The sequence below is a fragment of the Protopterus annectens genome, chromosome 7.part0 (assembly GCF_019279795.1).
Source record: "Protopterus annectens isolate FY-2018-M chromosome 7.part0, PAN1.0, whole genome shotgun sequence".
Taxonomy (NCBI): Eukaryota; Metazoa; Chordata; order Ceratodontiformes; family Protopteridae; genus Protopterus; species Protopterus annectens.
This window is the reverse complement of record NC_056739.1, coordinates 1270695172-1270708485: the sequence shown is the minus strand read 5'-3', so window position 1 is coordinate 1270708485 and position 13314 is coordinate 1270695172. Positions and strand designations below refer to the sequence as shown.

General features: G+C 42.0%; 1 protein-coding gene across 1 annotated transcript in view; it reads right to left on the bottom strand.

Moving 5' to 3' along the window:
- CCHR7.PART0H15orf61 (chromosome chr7.part0 C15orf61 homolog) overlaps nucleotides 1–13100 on the bottom strand; it is a 131677-nt gene extending 118577 nt beyond the window's left edge. The window contains exon 1 of the mRNA XM_044077883.1: nucleotides 12954–13100. The gene's annotated coding sequence lies outside the window, so the exon portion shown is untranslated. The remainder of the gene's footprint in view (nucleotides 1–12953) is intronic.
- Between the last annotated feature and the right edge of the window lie 214 nt (nucleotides 13101–13314).

Below are 13314 nucleotides of genomic sequence, written 5' to 3'. Positions count from 1 at the left end.
TTTACAGGGTACAGTTTTATGGGCTGTTTTTTCCAGGTGCTTGCTACTGTACAGGGCACTATTAGCCCATGCAAAAGCACAAAATTTATAGCAGCACAGAAGGACTACACTAGGAGTCCTTCTTTGTCCCACTTCAGACAGACCAGGCAAACACCTCCTGCCACAAGATGAAAATAACCTAGTCCTCCTGATGTAAACCAGCAGAAGAGACACACAAGTGCAGTGCTACACAAACCACTGAAACAACTAGCTGGAAATTCCTTGCTGAAGTCGATTCAAAGACAGTCTTATGGTAGTAACAGTGAGAGGAACAGCAATTAAAAAAAAAAAAAAAAAAAAAAAATCAGTGAAATACACACAAATGCAGAAAACAGTAGGGAGCACTCAAGTGCGATTTAGCATTCAAAGGTACTTATCTTTGCCTGGATGGTACTGGATACAAGTAAAACACTTCTGGAATGCAGGCTGGGACTCCAAACTTAGCTGAGCTCCAAGAAAATGAGCAGGAGACAATATGCATTAAAGGAGGTTTACTCATGTGCATTACTGGTTTGCTGGGTGGGCACTTGGTATAAAAGGTTTATAGAAAACAGTGGGTGGGAAGAGTACATAAATAGCTTATACAGCAGTCAACAGCAATGAAAGAAGGTGGGAGAATCTTTGGAAATCAGATTATCATAAGGGCTAGAGGAACCCAGAGACACAGCCTTATAAAACAGCAATGGCAACCAGGTGTGGGTGGGGTGGGCTGGCAAGAACAAACAAGCTAGCTAGAAAGGCATCCAATTAAATAAAGGCAAAATTGGAATTCCTTCAGAAACTTTATAGTTTCGGCTGTTAATGGGGGATGGGACAGACACAGAATGCAACTTTATGCCCTCACGCCCAGATAAATAAATGTACAGATTTGGCAGTTCCATATAGATCTAAATTTAAATGCAAATCATCCTGGTAGTCCACCAACATTAATAAAAACTACAATAAGAGTAAAAAAAACTAATTTGAGTATCCAGCAGATCTAAATATCCCCAAGTCAAGGAAAATATTAGGAATCTGACTATGAATTTTAAATCAATTATTAGATTTACTAAGGCAGCCCATTAACTCATGCTGCCACCTGAAGTCAATGACAATTACAAATCCTTCTTTAATTATACTAGAAAGCTAAGAAACAACACACAGTAATGTACAGAACTCAAACTAAATGACAGACAAAACATACTCTGATCTGGGGGACATTGCCAATATCTTAGCAAAATATTATGTTTAAATTTCACTCCTAAGATGACTATCAAAGCCCTACAATCTTCATAGCTTTCAAACCCACATCATCATTATAGAACATTTACAACAGCATTTTCTCCATGGGAGCAGAAAACATATCTGTTATGTTTAACAGAGTAGCAGATATGCTCTGGTGGAACCTCTACATTACCTACTTAACCTAAGCCTGGCTACAGGCTCAGTCCCAGAAGTATGGCACACAACACTGGTGATGCCACTACATAAAGATGGTCCTACTACTGACCCCAGAAACTAAAAGCCCATTAGCCTGACAAGGCTCATTTAAAATGACCATGGAACACATAAGACTTAGATTAACACCAACATTAAAAATGTCATCAGACTAGATCTGCAGCAATTTGGGTTTATATAAGGTATATCCTGTCTAATGAACCTGGTTAACGTCTTTCAGAAGGTAAAGCAAGCTGTTGACAGCAGTCACACTGTACACACAGCCTATATTGATTTGGCCATGGAATTTGATACAATCCCCATGCTAACATTATAAAAAAAAAAAACATATATGCATTATAAATAATCACTATATTGTAAGATGGAAGCCCACACTGTGCAGATGGCAAAGGTAGAGTCAGAGAATATGAAGATGACTAGTGGTGTAACACACTGCTAAGTCTGGGACAACTTTTTTCTGTATTTACACTTCCGACCTACAGACTAAAAAGCAAGACCTACCTATCCAAATGAGCGCAAACTGGAAGTACTGTCAAATCCCACACTGACACAGAAGCCCTTTAGCAGGAAGTTACACTTATATGTGTGTGATGAACTTAAATGTTAAAAATGCAATAAGGTCACATTTGGCAGACAAACCATCCCTTCCACAGTAAATAGCTTCAATAATACTCCAATTCAAAATGAAAATATAGTTAGAGAGACCTGGGAACTTGGGTTGATAATTCCCTTTTCTTTGACCACCATGTAGCAGCAACAACTGTCAGGAAATACTTCTACTTAATACAGCTGATTGCCATACTCTTTAGGGTGTACCTTATAACACATATCAAACACTTGGAAAGACTCCAGAGGTGCCTGATCTAAAAGATCACAGACTTAATATCCCCAAGGTACCAGAAAATACTAGAAGCACAATCCCTCTTTTCTGTGTCTTATAGACTCCTCAAAGGAGACTTATGCCTTGCCGTCTGAGCAGTCAGGGACACAGTGGTCCATGATCTCTTGTACCTTCACAAATCAAACCGCTTCAAAAATACCAGAACAAGGGATCTGCACATGCTTCAGCACATCAGTAAAACAAGGTAGAGTTAGATTTATTACTCAGTATATCCCTCATCTTTGGAATATATTCCTCATGCATATAAAGCAGTGTGATACATGATCTTACTTCAAATAGGATAGCAATAACTGGATGAGTATTCATAAATTTACCCCGAGTATGACTGCCCTAGCCCTCCTTGAGAATGGAGGTACAGTCTAGGGCAGTGATGGAGAACCTATGACACGCGTGTCAAAGGTGATACACGCCATGACGTTTTGGGTGACACATCAGTGATCACCAACACCCAAGTTACCAAAGACACTGCTTTTGCATTCACTGCTCATGTGAAATGCACTGAATTATTTTGTGCCAGGTGCTTCTGACACACCAAACCCAAAAGGTTCGCCATCACTGGTCTAGGGTGGGAACTGGCAAGCAGTGATGGTTGCAAGAATTTGTAGCCTTGAACTTTCTATGATAATTCTTTCTACTGAATAAACAAACTGTTGCCCAGTTAAGACAGATATGAGTAAACAATAAAAATAATGCTAAGACTACACCTTATGAAACTAATAATAAAATCTGCAGTTGGCGAAAAAAAAACTCTCTTTCTCCCCTTTCCTAGTAAAATTCAGTTAAAATGTTACTACTCCCCAAAATAGCATTCACTCTCTGACATCTACCACCCATTTTAAGCCAATTGAATCAGTTTCACACTGCTGTTTCAGATTTTACATGGGAAGCCAAGATGCCTTGAATAAAAGTCATAAAAACAACTTTTTCCACGGAAAACAAAAAACCTTTAGGAACCATTCCAAAGTTAGCCTCCCTCTACTAAGCAACACCTTGGCTAAATTCCAAGCAGCCCAAACCCAGTAAACACCACAGCATATGCCGAACTATTTACAAAATCTCTGTGCAGCCATAATGATAGCTATACAGAGCGAGTTGTGCCTACTCGTATTAAGAACAAGACAAACTCAAAAGACAAGCCATCCTGGTGGAACAATAATAGCAACTGTTTCTGCAACAAAAAAAAATGTGAACCAGCAGAGGAGAAATAAAGCCATACATATGAAAAAAACCTTGACAAATCTAAACAGGCAGCTAAGAGGGTGAATTAATATTTCAAAATAGCTTCTCAAGCAAAGGCCAACCACAAAACTTTCTATAGCTATGTCTGTAACTTCAGGGGAAATGCCTGACAATCATCCACACTGAACTAGAGGCCATTGCCAACCATTTGGCTGACAGGTTCAACTCAAAATCCCCCCCCCCCAAAAAAAAAATAGTCCAAAGGAAATATCACACACCACAATGCCCACCACCATTACTAGGGAACACAGCATCAATGCACTTTCCAAAGCCCAAAACACTGCATCGATGGGCTCAGGAAGCTTAATAAATCAAAGATGGCTACAGTCATTCCCCTGCACAAAGGAGGTCCAACCACTGATCCAGGTAAGTACACGCCCATAAGTCTGACCAGCCTCATATGTAAGGGTATGGAAAGAATCATCATGGACATCCCGAGCTGTGTACTACATGAACTACAAAATGAACTGGCACCTCACCTAAGTGTCATGTTTAAGCATAGCCTCACCTCAGGCTTCGTGCCCACTGAGTGGTGCACAGCTACAGTTATCCCATTCCACAAGGGGGGATCCACCTTGGATCCCAGGAACTACTGTCCCATTAGTCTGACGAGCCTGATCTGCAAGGGCATGGAATGTATTATCATGGAACTTATAAACAAAGACACTGGCAACCTTCAAATACTGGACCCCACCCAGTTTGGGTTCGTGAAAGGCCGATTTTGTCTCCTGAACCTGACTGACTTCTTCAAATCAGTCTTCAGAGCTGTGGACGAGGGTAAGGTGGTCCACACAGCCTATCTGGACCTCGTCAAGGCCTTCGACACCATCCCTCACTCTGGAATCACAGATAAACTTACTAAGCTGGGCATAAATCCCTGTGTCACTCGATGGGTTGCTTACTGACAGAACCCAGACTGTAAAAGTAGCCAACTCCAAATCCAGCTCCAGACAAGTGACAAGTGGAGTACCTCAGGGTTCAGTCCTGGGACCGCTCTTGTTTGGCATCTACTACTCTGAAGTACAGGCCAACACTAAGGGACTCTGGCTAACAAAGTTCGCAGATGACTGCAAACTGGGAGCCATTATTAAATCCCCAGATGATGTGGATATTCTACAAAAGGGCCTTACAGAAACAGATACTTGGTGCCAGAGCCATGGGCTCAAGCTTAATGCCAAGAAATGTATAGTTATCCCCTTCGGGAAAAAACATGTACCCACAAATTACCACATAGGTGGCAGTACACTAAACACTGAAAGTGTTATGAGAGACTTAGGGACACAGGTGGACAGTGGTCTCACCTTCGATAACCACATCGCCACAACAGTCAGGAAATCCTTCTATGTGGCACACCTCATCACTAAGGGTTTTTCATCCGGAGAAAAGGATGTCATTGTCCCACTGTACTCATCCCTCATTAGACCCACTATAGAGTACAATGCCCCGTTTGGTATGTACCTCACAAGACATCTGCAACAGCTGGAAAGGCTGCAGAAATACCTCACTAAAAGAATCAACAGGGATAAAGCAGATGCCCTATGCTGACCATCTAAAAAAACCTCCACTCTGTGGCATATTGTCTACTCATAGGTGATCTCTGCTTAACATGCACGGCCATGTCAAACCCTGAGCTGTTGGATATGCTCCCTTAAAGAAATCCCAATACCCCAGAGCCACACGCTCCAGGGATCTAAACCTTGTCATCACAATGAACAAAACATGCTGGAGGGATAGGTTCCTGACCCAGAGACTCCCCATACTCTGGAATAGACTGCCCGTACATGTCAAGCAGAGCGCCTCCTTGGCAGTCTTCAAAAGGAAACTTGACGATTGGATGGGAAATGGGGATCACGTCAGTCACCCTGCTAGACAGGGGTCCAGGGAAATAAATATTGTGGGAAGAAATATCCAGGGAATTGTTATGGCTAGGCTTGTATAGGCCCTAGGGCCGATAGCCTAGTATCAATCTATGAACCTAAATGAGGATATAGATAACCTGCAAACGATGGACCCATCACAGTTCAGCTTTGTAAAGGAAGGTTATGCCTATTAAGTCTGCTGGACTTTTTTTTGAGAGGGTCACCAAAGCACTGGATGAAGGCAAGACTGTGCACAAACATTATAGACAAGCTCACTAATTTAGGAATAAACCCTTTTAGCATCCACTGTATAGCCAACTGGCTCACTGCTAGGACCCAGGAGGTCAAAACAGGTGAGATCCCCTCCACCAAGAGGCCAATCACTAGCAGAGTTCCCCCAGGGCTCAGTACTGGGCCAGCTCCTTTTGGACATCTATTTGTCGGAAATGGAAGCAAATGCTGAAGGTTTATGCTGTATAAGTTTGCAGATGATTGCACGCTGGGGCTTATCATCAACTCCCCTTCAGATACTAGCTAGAAATGGTAAAACAAACTTGCAGGCCAAAAGTGAAGACTGCCCAGGGCCCAGGTAGTGTGCTATCATCAGTTAGTGTTTTGAAATCGGCTTAATTTCATTTACCAGAGCTGCACAGAGGTTAGCAACAAGCAATAACTCTCCTGTGTATCTGAAGCATCCACTGCCTGTTGCTGAAAACTAAGTATCATTTTACTTGATCTGCACTTCTTAAATTGTATTTTACTGTGTGCTGTTATTCTTGAACTGTATTTTACTGTATTTTTGATGTTTCCTGCACTTTTATCCTGGCATAGACATGGTTCAGATTTGATGAAGCCAGTCTGTTTTTAATGTTTCTGAGCACTAATCCAGGTTTCCTCCACAAAAGAGGGCCTCCCCCTACATTCTAGTAAGAGTAGAGTGTAACCAAGGACCTATATGAGTGGTAATTGTTGGCTCAGGGTCCAGTCTAGTGTACTACTATTGGTTAGAATGTTTGAAATCAGTTTAATTTCATTGCTACTTGTTGCCCGGTTTAGTTCGGGTTTGCGTGGTCTGCACCACCCACATAACCATGCATTACCGCACAGTGGAGGGTACCATTGACGGTTACAGATGCAAACTCTTACATAGATAATTTTCCTTTAGTCAACTGTTTGTGCTCCAACGGAAGCTTCTCTCGGTTGTGCTTTACTGCCAGTTAGACACTCAGCTATGTCTCTGAGGTTCCTCCACAAGTCTTACCCATTAAGCCCCTTGAAGTTTAGAACTTTTTCTCGTCCCTTAGTCATACCTGGTCCTTCTAGTCCCCTCTCAGTTACTGACTGCAGTACTTCATCTAACATCATGAATGGACAATTTCCCACCATTTCTCCAGCCAATCTGATCGATATAGGCATCCTGAGGCAATGTAGCAATTGCCTCATGTACACTAACAACCCACTTCTCCTAATTCACACATTCAATCTGTGAGAGATGCATCTACATTAAGAATCGAGGCTCTCTCGCTCACAAATCAGTGCATCAGATACTAAAGCAGGCTGTCAACTCACACTCCCATCTCCTGCACCATCCACACGTACAACACCTAACCCTACATATGCAGAGGTTCTCACTAGAAGCCTACCTAAAGATCAGAGACCTCCCACACACAAACACACTTCACTTAATACATTCCCATCAAATCACAGTACACAAACAAACGCACACACCAGTGTTTCACCAAACATGCCCCTAAGGCAAAACACAAAATCAAATGTTTTAGTCATAGTTGACTCCATTGTGAGACAGAAGTCCAACTCACCAGGTTGGATAAGGAAAAGGTCATGGTCAGCTGTATGGCAGGTGCCAAGATCCACCACATCACACATGCACTCAAGTCTCTCAACAACTGGTACTGTTATGACTCTGTCATAGTCCATGTTGGTGTAAACGACTTGAGACATATCTCACTGGATTATATGAAGAGAGAGACACACAACTGAGCTCTCTTGACTGTGTCCCAAACGTTACTCTAAGGAAAGCCAGTACCTGTCAGCCTGGGATGATATGGTTGATAGACCATGATGCTTTGCCAGAGATGGTCTCCACTTGTCACCTCTGGGCATTCAGCTACCGGCTACGGCTCTTGTCTCCCCCATAGTACCTTTTTTAGGCAATGTCACAAAAGCAAAATTCCAACGTAAAAATATCCTCAAAAAACAATCTTAAGGTTATGCTGCTAAATGCTAAGAGTCTAAATCTGAAAATGCACACATTGAAAGCACTCCTCACCATGGAAGATGCGGACATCTGTGCAGTCACAGAGACCTGATTCAAGGCCACTGAGAGCACCCCAGCCATACCGGGATATAATGCCTTCCACATGATCAGACCATAAAAAGAATGCGTGAAAACGAAAGGAAGAGGAGTATGAATATTCAAAGAAAAATATATCTCCAGATTAGTTAAAGTAATTCCCTAGAGTTATTCCACGTGCAAATACCTATAGGAAAAACCCCTCTCCAAATTACAGCCAGCTATAGATCCCCCCTCCTTGAACTATGGTATCCACACTGCCCACTTGGATCTACTTGAGTCACTCAAAATACATCCAAACACCCTGGTTATGCGTGACTTGAACTACCCAACCATAGATTAGGTACCAGATATATGTACAACCACACTCACTAAAAGGTTCCTTGGAGCAGATAGTTGGCATCCCAAGAAGGGGCCCAAACATTCTAGACTTGGTACCCACCAGCATGATAGAAGTCTGATCATAATCAGTCTGTTTTGAAGTAATGATAGCATCAGGTGTCTGTCCCCCCCCCCAGGATAAATTAAGATAAAGAAATTCTCCAAAGCCAACTACAACCTCTTAAAAAAAGAAGGCATTAACAGCTTTAAAGCTCCTGCCCCCATATACACCAATGCATTGTATAAACATCTACACAACTGCACTGACTTAGTCATTCCTGATAGGACCAAAGCAAGAACCTCAAGAAAAAACAAGCCTTCCTGGTGGACAGATGCCATAAACAGATTATATAATAAAACAAAGAAATTGCTAAGAGCAAGAAGGAACGATCTCAGAACTGGAAGCACATCCTTCTCTGCTTAAACAAGCAAATAAGACATCCTGTAAAGTCCTCTAAAGCTAACTACAAAGCTAGATTAGCATCCCTAGCTAAGGATAACCCATAATGCATTTTTAGCTACATCTGAAACCTTAAAAGAAAAGCCCAGATTTGCGCTGAACTGGTAGTGAATGGTACCACATACACTGAACCAGTGGAAATAGTGGACATGCTCAGTGAAAACTTCTCCCCCTGTCCCTGACACATATACCCCAAAATATTCCTACCACCTATTCTCCACCTAGTATCTCTAAAGAGCAAGTCTTAATTGCTATCTCCAAGTCCAAAAACACAGCCTCTATGGGACCTAGTAACATTCCTGGCTGTGTTCTCAATGGTTTAAAGCAGGAGTTAGCAATGCCACTGAGTGCTCCTTTCAGCCACAGTCTAAACACTGGTTTTGTCCTTGCTGAATGGAAAACAGCTAATGTCATCCTCTTGCACAAGTGTGTGCATCTACCAACCCTGGGAACTATAGACCCATTAGCCTTATCTAAAAAGCCATGGAGAGAATCATCATGGACCCTATCAATAAGGATATAGGAGACCTTCAAACACCTGACCTGACCCAGTTTGGTTTTGCTAAAGAGAGATCCTAACTGTTGAACCTGGTGCATTTCTTTGAGACCATCACCAAAGCCCTGGATGAAGGCAGATCTATGCACATGGCCCACCTAGACTTGGCCAAGGTCGTGAACACAAATCCCCACTCAGGCTTCTTCTTCTTCTTTCGGCTTTTCCCAGTTAGGGGTCGCCACAGCGGATCATCTGTCCGCTCATGATTGGCAGTGGAGCTTTACGGTGTCGAGTTGCCAGCCTGGCACCCAACCTTCCACAGAAAGCACATACACACTCACACCTAGGGCCAATTTAGAGTGTCCAATTCACCTACTGCATGACTTTGGGATGTGGGAGGAAACCGGAGCACCTGGAGGAAACCCACGCGACCACAGGGAGGACATGCAGACTCCGCAGAGAAGGCACCCCAGCCGAGAATCGAACCGGAGAACCTCTTGCTGTGAGGTAGCAACGCTAACTGCTGCACCACCGTGGCCACCCTTCAAATCCCCACTCAGGCATCACTGAAAAATTCACCCAGCTGGAGGTCAACCTATACACTGTCAGGTGGGTTGCAAACTAGCTCACCAACAGAACACGTACAGTCAAAATAGGCGACGCCAGCTCCACCAACAGACCCGTTACCAGTGGTGTTCCACAGGGATCGGCGATGGAGCCTCCACTGTTTGGAATCTATTTCTCTGAAGTACAGGCAAAAACAAAAGGTCTGTGGCTAACAATGTCTGCTGATGACTGCAAACTGGGAGCAGTCATTAAGTCCCCAAATGATGCCAACATTCTACAAGAAGGACTTACACAAACCAATGACTGGTGCCAAAGTCATGGTCTTAAACTCAACGCAAAAAAATACATTATTGTCTTCTTTGGCAAAAGGGATGTCCCTGCAGATTACCATATTAACAACACCACCCTAAGCTCTAAATCAGTGGTGACAGATTTGGGCACACAGGTTGACAGCAACCTTATTTTTGATCACCACATATCCATGGTGGTAAGGAAGGTCTTCTACTCTGCTCACCTCATAAGCAAGGGCACAGCCTCCAGACCAAAAGAAGTTATAACCGCCTGTACTCTTCCCTCATCAGACCAATAATAGAGTACAATGCTTCCTTTGGTATGTACCTAAACAGGCACCTGCAGCAACTGGAGAGACCTCAAAAGTTCCTCACAAAGAAAATTCAGGATCTTTGGCACATGTCTTACATGGACAGACTTAAATCACTGTCACTACACTATCATATAGACTACTCAGAGACGACATTTGCCTTGCATACAGAGCAATCTCTGATCCTGCCTTAATGGAAATGCTGCACATTTGCAAGTCAAATGGTACATGATTCACTTGCTCTGAGGACTTTAACCTAGCATGTGACATCAACAGGACTTGGAGAGACAGATACGTCTCCCAGAGGATGCCTCTCCTCTAGAATAAACTTCCAATACAGGCTAAACAGAGCCCCTCATTAACCCTTTTTATGCGTAACTTGGACAAGTGGATGGGAAACCACATATTCACCCCAGGGGTATAACCTGTGTCCCTCTTGGATAGGGGCAGTTGGTGCTGATTTAGATCTGCATACAACGTAGACCATATCTCTAGATCCTTAAGGGCAGGACCAGCCTTTGGTCAACTGGTGTCCTAGGCAGAAGGTTTCCACAGTGTCCCCCCAACACCACCCTGTGCCCCCATCCTGGTCTACCTACCCCATCCAGATTACTGGAAAAGTGCCCCTGCTAGAGTGGTTCCCTAGGCAGCCGCCTAGTTGGCCTGTGCCTAAGGTAGCTATGCTTAAGGGAACAAGGGTTGAACTTGGCTAAGCCTGTAAGGGCCCTAGGGCCATTAGCCTAATAACCTCTTATGAACCTATGCATTTATTACGACTTTATCACACCGAGTTGCAAAGTCATCTCAGATAATGTGTAGGAAGCCTGCCAAGAGAATATCATATGTGACTACAATCAGACGCTTTGTCACTGATACATGCCCTGAGAAAAATACCTGTAGCACACAGACAAAGTTAAACAGAAAATGAAAAGAAAGAACCCCATAGATATCACGAGGAAGTCATCAAAAACAAAACATTGGTATATGCTATGGTCACTGCTGTAAACAGAAGATTGACTTCTGTACTGACCTGCAAGATCTAAACAGAATGTTTAAAAGACAACAGTTGATTAAACAGATAAACTAAGATCCCATGTCAGTGAAAGACTGTAAGCTATCCAAAAGAAATCACGGGTATCTGTACAAGACAAATACACTATACTCAAATGTCCAGAAAGGCTAATAAGCATTTGTGTCACATCTAGTCCTTTTGCAACATCATAGAAACTGTCAACACCAATATATTCTATGAATCGTAGAAGCAGAGAGAGACTCCTGATGCTCTCTCTCCAAATGAAACTGCGGTAGAGAAAGAACTGTCCCACAATGGATGGCCAGATGACAACTGTAAAAAGTCCCATTAATTAAGATTCTGTGGTCGGGGGGGGGGGGGGGGGGCTACAGATAATATTGACTGTTTCAGAGTTAAAGTGATTTAACCTGCATTACTGAAAATGTCTGTGTATGTAAAAAAAAAAAAAAAAAAAAAAGTTCCATATTTAATATAAAATACACATGACACTTAGAAAAGTGTTAAGTTTAATTCTGAATTAATCTGTGTTTTCAAAATTGAACTGCATTTTTGTATGCACAGGGTTGTACGTACTGCTTTATACAGATGTAGAGCAAGGGTCACACACTTTTAATGAGTTACTTACAGTAACAAGTTTTACATAGTACACCTTACTTCTTCATGCACGTTAGACCACACTTCTTGTCTCCATACATTATTTATTAGTCCACCTGACGCCACATTCCACAGTTATAAAAATAAAACATTTTTTTTCAGTTTTTAAAAGTGTACCGTTTGTTTTACACATACCACACGTCTGAGACTCTATCTGCTCACAACCAATTTTTAACACAATATGTACCAGTATATCATCTTATGTAAACAGATACTTTTGTTTGCACCTCCGCCCCCATGAAAGCCCCCCCAAAAGGCAAGAATTTGCCAGTGTCAGATTAACTAGCAAAGACGATGGCGTTTGCTATTGTGTTAGCCTAACTAATAAGAATATTTTTATGACTAAGAAAACTTACATTAGAAAATCTTGCACTTGACTAAACTATTAAAAGTGGCTCAGAATTTTGCTCTGATCCTTCTCAAACGTTTAATTTTGAGACCAAACAATGGTACTTAAGTGGAAGGGGTTTAGATGTAGACACGATAAACTTCTGAAAAAATGCGTTCTCTCAACTCGTGACTCAGACAACAATGATGTTAGCCCTTTACTTTCAGTATACTTTATATTTAGACCAGACCCAGTTTTCTTATTTAACCGACCTACAACACTGTATATATAGCGGAAAATGCAAACAGATTTTGATTTTTAACATTAAAGTTAGGTACTGTAAAACCCAGTTCTACGTTCCACAAAATTCAGTCGTTGCCACTGTCAGCTAAATCCACTAACGCATTTATCTTAATGTGCAAAACAGAGTCCATTAAGCAACGCACACAACATTGATTAACAATACCATTATTTTAACTCGGTGAGGATATTTAAAAGAACGTGCACTCCACACTTAATTACGAAATAATAATCAATGGACAAGAATTATACGAAAGTAAAAGACAGAGACCGTACCTACTAATACTACAAAAAATACTGTCAAAGAAAAAACATTTATTGTACAGAAACACCAACGTACTCACAAGTAGGAAGTACAATTAAAACCACCCCGTTCATCGAGCGATAAGATTAAGAACAGCTCGTATGTAAAAGCTCCTATCTATAGCGCCCTCTCCTGTTAGGAAGCTTAAGCTTCCAGTTTACACGAAGGCTCTTTGTTACATGATTACCGTCTGGTAAGACATGAAGTTTGTAAACTAACTTTAGCACTCCTCCCTCTTTCAAGTGAGGGTTTTTTCCTCGTTGGCATTCTTCGTTGTTAACGTTAGCAGATAGCCAATGGTAAATAGTTGTGAATTATATTAATTCAACAAAATAACGTTTTGAATGTAGGAGGACATAGTAGTTGAAGTTGCATGACAGTGTTCCATAGTTTGCCCACTA